We start from the raw sequence: 7,181 nt of genomic DNA, 5'->3' as shown, positions 1-7,181 counted from the left end.
CCTCCTTCCTGTCCTCACCTCCATTAACCCCATCCCCCCCCCCTACCGCCCCCGGCCTGCCCCAGACATTTTCTCCAAGGCAGGGAAAACTAAGGGCTCCGCTGCAGATTTCCTCAGCACTTCCTGCAAAGATGACCACCCTCACTGGCAATGAGGCTGCCAGGGAGTAGTTTCTTCTAGCTCCCGGCTTAGCCTTGTGTAGTGGGTCCTTCCTGTGCTTCCCTGATCGCCCGTGCTCTATTGGCAGCAGGCAGGCCGGCAACTTTGAGGAAATGGACCAAGCCTCCTGTTTCCCCAAGGTCAATTAAAAAAAAAGCATCTGGGTACTAACCTGTGAATTTGAGGACTGAGAATTGAACTTTGATCTTTTTTTTTCTTGCCTAAGTTCCTTTCTAAGAGGCCTGGTGAGTCATGCCTACAAAGGATAAAATCTCATTAAAATGAGTTTTATTAACCAGGGATTATGTGGTTTACTTTCCGGCCTGATTCTGGTATAGCATCACATGGCAGATAGAAGACCCCCTTATATCAACTTAAGCATTCTAGCAAACCCCCTTATCTTAGCTCAAGCATCCTAGCAGACCCACTATCTTAGCTCAAGCATCCTAGCAGACCCACTGTCTTAACTCAAGCATTCCCTTCTACTGACTCCGAGTCTTTAGACAAAGCTTAACTTTTTCAACCAATTGCCAACTAAGGAATCCCTAAAACCCACCTACGATTTGTAAGCCCCCACTTTGAGATGTCCCACCTTTTTGAGCTAAACCAATGTGTACCATCCGTGTATTGATTTATGATTTTACCTGTAATCCTGTCTCCATGAATGTATAAAACCAAACTGTAAGCCCACTGCCTTGGGCACATTTTCTCAAGACCTCTTGCGAGCTTGTTCCCCAGGCTGTGGTGGCACACATTCAGCTCGGAATAACCTCTTTAAATTATTTTACAGAGTCTGAGTTTTTCTGTGGATAGGACTGTGGGCTGGCACTAAGTGGACCCTGGGACCCACCTTCCTGGTCCCCTCCCTGAATCCTCACGGCCATCCACATGCACTCTGGGGACCCCCAACAGATCCATAGACAGGCATGGGGTAATCAGGTCAATCATGTCACCAACAAGCTTTGTGTGCCTATTGTGTGCCAGGCCTGTGCAAGGCAATGGGGTCAGTGATGAGAAGGACAGGGACACCAAGAGTCAAGAGGGTGACAGACGGCAGGTGGCTAAAGCAGGGATGGGGTGGCGAGAGTTGCAGTGGAGCTAGTGAGTTCCTCCCAGACCTAGAGCACTGGGCCTCCTGCTCCTCCCACCCCTTGGTGCCTGTCTCCAGGCAGAGGCTCCAGGGCACTCCACACGCGGCCACTGCCTCTGTTACGACCTGCATGAAAAAAATGTATCTGGGTACCAACTTGCGAAGTTGGTTGAAAGCACTTCTGTGTTGATCACAGCTCTGGATGCACACACTGGCTCTGAGACCCTCTCTTGGGGACACTCTTAATGCCTGAGCAGGCTGTACCCTGCACAACGGGGGGCAGGAGTTGTGCTGTGTGGGGCCTTCCTCCCTAGCATGGGAATTGTAGTAATACCTGCCTGTGACCAGATTAAGAGATGGGGAGAATATGAAGCTCAGAGCTTGGCTCCTGCAAGGTGTCCAGTAAATGTTAGTTTCCTTCCTTCCATCTTTCTGGGTTATACCTCCCAGTACACCTCTGTGTCCGAGGCCAGCCGAATCAGCTGCTCCCCGAAGGCCTGATGGGCAGCATCCTGCTGCCCAGGAACGGCTCCTTCTATCAGAGGCTGCAGCTCAGTTAACACTTGAAGAGTTGGTGGAGACCTGTGAGGCCTCAGCCCGACTCTGTCATGTTTCGCCCTCTTATTGTCCTCTCTGGGGAATCAGCACTGGCCTGGAGCCCTTCCTGTTTGTGGGAGGTTGAGGACAGTGCTGACCCCAAAGGAAGTTCTGAAAAGGAGCCAGGGAGGCATCATCAAGGGCAGGGGCACCAAGGGGTGGTGCTGTCAAGGTTTCTTCCAGGAGCCAGAGCTGGCCAGGTATAGGAGGTGTGGGCAGGAAAAGGCAGAGTAGTAGCCCCGGAACTGGGAGCTCAGCCCTGTCATTTATCACAGCACCTGCCTGGGACAATAGACCTGGAACCATCTACTTGAGTAGAGGTACATTTGTGAGGACTCGGCCAAATGTTACAACCGAGAGAATTTTCTGAACTGTAGCTCCTTGAGGGCAAGAGATGGTGCACTTCGGTGGGACAGTCCTCTCCCCATGAGCGCCATTCCTCTGCCTCCCAATTCCGGGCAGCCATAGACCCATGCACAGGCAGGTGAACAGTGGGACACACACTTACAAGATGTGCTTGTAAGACATGAATAAAATGGGTCTGGCAGTTGGATGTTGCCAGAAAGAATAACTAGAGGTGACAGGTGGGGCCCTGCCCTATCCAGGGAACAGCTGTTCTGGCCAGGGAGGAGGAGGTGGCCCAGGAGAGGAGCCTGTATAGAATGCAGCCCACTGTTCCCACTGAGACAGCTGTCACTGTCTCCAGACTCAGCAGACAGGACCATGAGGGTGGAGGTGTGAGCCTCTGGCAGTGCCTCGCAGGAAGCAGGCAGCTGTTAAGGCAGGAGGACAGCTGCTCCCTGGACAGTGGGACGGAGGGGGTGGGCAGAGGGCCTGGGGGAGGATGTAAGGAAGGACATGCCTAGCATATTTCATGTAGGGAAGGAGAGTAGCAAAAAACACAAGGCCCCAGGAAAAAAAATCTAACAAAGACTGGGCAAGACCCTAATGGAGAAAACAAATTTTTTACGGAGGGACCAAAAACAAAGATCTCAATATATGGACGAATGTACTAAAGTAATGGTCAGGAGGGTGTCATGTTAAAAATGTTAGAAAGATGTTAGTTCTCCCTCAAATTATACTAGAAATTCAGTGCAAATCCAATTTTTTTTTCTTGCTGGAATTGGGTAAGCTGATCATAAAATTTATTTAAAAAAAAAAAGAAAAGGCCAAGAATAGCCAAGTCAATATTGAAGAAGAAAAAGAAAAGGGAACTGGCCCTACAGATACCAACTGACTAGTTTGGTAATATGGGAATTAAAACAGTGTGCCAAGATGCAAGAATAGACACGGTGGCTAAGGAACAGAACAGAGAGGTTGGGAACAGACCCGAGGGTGCGTGGGGCAGAGTGGGAGTTGCTGGTCAGTGAAGAAGGGCCATTCAGGGTCAGGAATGGGGCTGCGATCTTTCCCATCCATGAGGGAAAGATAAGATGTGATCTTCTGGCACATCAACTGTTAATACAAAAATAAATTGTGGTAACATAGAGACCTAAATGTGAAAAGTCAAACTATAAAATATAGGGACTAATCTTTATGAAGTTGGGATAGTAGAGAATTAATTTGTTTATAGATTTTTGTTATGGTAATTTTCAAAATTATGAGAATAATGTGAGGAAACCCTACATATAGATCACCTAGCTTCAACAGTAAATTGAAAACTTTTGATTAATAAAAGACTACAGCTAAGCGTGGTGCTGCACACCGGTAGTCTCAGCTACTGGGGAGGCTGAGGCGGGAGGATCGCTTGAGCCGGGGGGGTTCTGGGCCGTAGTGTACTATCCCTATCAGGTGTCCGCACTAAGTTCAGTATCAATACGGTGACCTTCTGGGAGAAGGGGATCACCAGGTTGCCTAAAGAGGGGTGAACTGGCTCAGGTTGGAAACCAAGCAGGTCAAAACTCCCGTGCTGATCGGTAGTGTGAATAGCCACTGTACTCCAGCCTGGGCAACACATGAGACCCCATCTCTTTAAAAAACAAAAACCAAAAGACTACAAAGTACAAAGTGAAAAGACTATCTCCCATAGGCTGGGAGGAGAAATTTGCAATGCACATAATGGAAAAAGATTTAGTATCAATTGTAAGTAAGGTACTTTTATAATCAATGAGAAAATGACAACAACAAAAGAAAAAATGAAGGATCAGAAGAGGCCACTTCCTGAAACATGAGTGATCCATAAATGTGAACAGCTCTTGATCCACACTAGCAAATGGGGAAATGAAAGCTATGTCCACAAAGAGCTACCACGTGACTCCAGAGAGGTGGAAATTCATGGAATACTGGGGGAAGAGTCAGTGACCTGATCATTTTAGAGGCTACTCTGGCAATATCTGATAAACCTGGCAATTCGGGTTTATCATTTCCCTGGAATCCAGCAACTCTAGTTGTAGGTGTGGCTCTAGAGAAACTTTCACAGATGTGCACAGGGAGATCCGTACAAGGATGGCCATTCACAATTTTTTGTAATAACAAAAAAATTGGAAACAACTTAAATATCCATGAATAGGAGAACATAAAAGTAAACTTGGATTTATTTGTAAAATGGAATACTATACAGCAGATAAAATGAATGCACGAACTCTCATGCTTCCCCGGGGATAAGTGTCAACAACATGATGCTGAGTAAAAGAAAAACAAGTGGCAAAAGCATATGGGCCAAATTACACCATATCTGTATGAATTTACAACACATGAACAATAGCATATATTTTTGTGGATGCATTTCCATGTATTAAAAGTAGAAACATAGGCTGGGCGAGGTGGTTCACGCCTGTAATCCTAGCACTCTGGGAGGCCGAGGCAGGAGGATTGCTTGAGGTGAGGAGTTTGAGACCAGCCTGAGCAAGAGCAATACTCTGTCCCTAGAAAAAGTAGAAAAAATTAGTGGGGCATGGTTGAGCATGCGCTTGTAGTCCCAGCTACTCAAGAGACTGAGCTAGGAGGATCACTTGAGCCCAGGAGTTTGAGGTTGCTGTGAGCTAGGCTGATGCCACGGCACTCTAGCCCAGGCAACAGAGCAAAACTCTGTCTCAAAAAAAAAAAAAACAAAAACAAAAACCCAGAAACATAGATGGGAAAGACAGAACTTCAGAAGGGTGACTCCCTCCCAGGGAGAGAGGACAGTGATGGATGGTCCACAGGTGAGGGGAGGGGATCATAGCTATGTCAGTAATGCTTCAACCCTTTAAAAAATGAAGAAAGCTGAAGGCAATAGGGCAAAATGTTAACACTGGTTAATCTTGGTGGTGAACACGCAGAAGTAGTATTCTGTTATATTATTTACTGTCCTCTGTATTTCATTATTATTCTGCATGTCATCTGTTTAATAGTGGAACATGTGTTGGTATCCCTAACCTCTGTCCTCTTTCTCTGGATCTACCAGACTCTCTTCCATCTATTCCCCTCCCTTTCCTTCCCTGTCTCCCACAAGTTTCAGCTCCCCAGAAATGAAGGCAGTGTGGCCTGGCAGCTGGGGAGCATGGTGCCGGGAGACAGGCCTTGTGCTTCCAGCTGGCTCTGAGCATCCTCCTTCCTGTTCCTTAGTCCCTCCTCGGGTGTCCATAGCTGGCCCCTTCCTGCCCGCCCTCTCCCCTCTGGCCCTGGTAGGCAGGATTTGTGTGAAGGATGAGGATGCCTGCTGGAGATGAGGCTGGCATTGGGAGAACAAGAACAGGGTGGACAAAGGAGGGAGGCTGGGGGAGGCTGCTTCCATGGGGGTGACCTTGCCATGCCACCCTCATGGCAATCCCCGGGGCACAGCCTGTTCCCTGAGCCATGGCCCAGAAGGACTGTGGGCACTTGCCAGACTTCTTATCGCTTTTCTCCTGCCCCTTGTGAGCCCAGTGACTTCTTCCCTCCCTCCTCACCCCATCTCTCTCTCGGTGAGAGAATTCTGAAAATATGAGGGAAGGGATTGGAAACTTCATTCTAAAAGTGATGAGGACCTAGAATGGTGGGTTTGGGGAAAATACATTTGGCAATACCACTAAAGGCAAGTCCACACCAAGGATGACAACAGCTGTCATTAAGCCCCTCTGTCTTTAGTTCAACCGATGAGTATTTATTCTATTTGGATCTATGGCAAAGAAAGTTAAAGAATCAACGTTAAAGAATAGAAAACATGGGCATAGTCCTTTTGAAAGAGCTACGTTTTGAACATATCTGCATTTTTGGAAGAGAAAGTGGGTATCCACACAAAAATCTGCCCCCACAAATTATTATTAGAGTCAGAATCATGCTGGGACACAGTGGTTGTGTGATTGGATCAGTATCAGTCAGAAAGGGCAGCTCTGAGACCAAATAATGCTAACAGCGTTATTTCGTAGAAAGACTATATGGGATGGAGGTTAAGCAAATGGACTTTGGAGCTATGCTGCTCATGTACAAATTCTACTTCCTCTATTGCCTGTGTGGAATCTTAGACAAATAAGTCACAAACCATTCTGTGCTTCAGGTTACTTTTCTGTGAAGTAGAGCTGATTTGTTAGGATTAAGGGCATAAATACAGGATAATGTTAGAATGGTGCCTGGTATAGAAAACATTGCAGTGTAAACATTTAATGCATAGCTGCATTCTTTTTATAATATACCTGTTACCTCATGTTCATTCATCACAGTACCATTTACAAGTATATGGTTCATTCAGCCCTTACTTGTTTCCCCTGAGTATTCTCTTCTTAGACAGATGAGTAAACTAAGGTTCAGAGAGGGCCTCAGTGACATTCAGAAGAAGTTGGTAGGAGGACAGTCAAGGTAAAGGAGTTTGCACATCAGATCCCACAGGGCTCCAATTCCAGCCAGGACACCTGTATGTTATTTACATACAAGGAGAGTCTTCAGTCTAGACAAAAATGTCACCAAGAGGTCAAATGTTACCAGGAAGAGTAAGGAACCAGAGAGGCTTTGGGATGTGGCTCTGGGAGAGGACAGGTGGCCTGGGGAGAGCAGTTGTACTGGAGGGAAGGGGTAGAGTCCATGTGGCAGGCGTTAAAACCTAGTAGAGGCTGGGCATGGTGGCTCACGCCTGTAATCCTAGCACTCTGGAGGCCAAGGCTGGAGGATCGCTTGAGCTCAGGAATTCGAGACCAGCCTGAGCAAGAGTGAGACCACATCTCTACCAAAAAGAAGTTAAAAAAAACAAAAAACAAAACAAAAAAAACCCTCCAGCCACCTGGGAGGCTGAGGCAGAAGGTTTGCTTGAGCCCAGGAGTTGGAGGTTGCAGTGAGCTACAGTGACGCCACTGCACTCTACCCAGGGCAGCAACGTGAGGCAGGCGGATTGCTGTCTCAATAAAAACAAAGAAACTGAGAACTGAGCACCCCTCCTCACAAC

The sequence above is a fragment of the Lemur catta genome, chromosome 2 (genome assembly GCF_020740605.2).
Source record: "Lemur catta isolate mLemCat1 chromosome 2, mLemCat1.pri, whole genome shotgun sequence".
In the NCBI taxonomy this organism is placed as follows: Eukaryota; Metazoa; Chordata; class Mammalia; order Primates; family Lemuridae; genus Lemur; species Lemur catta.
Note: the sequence above shows the minus strand (reverse complement) of the source record.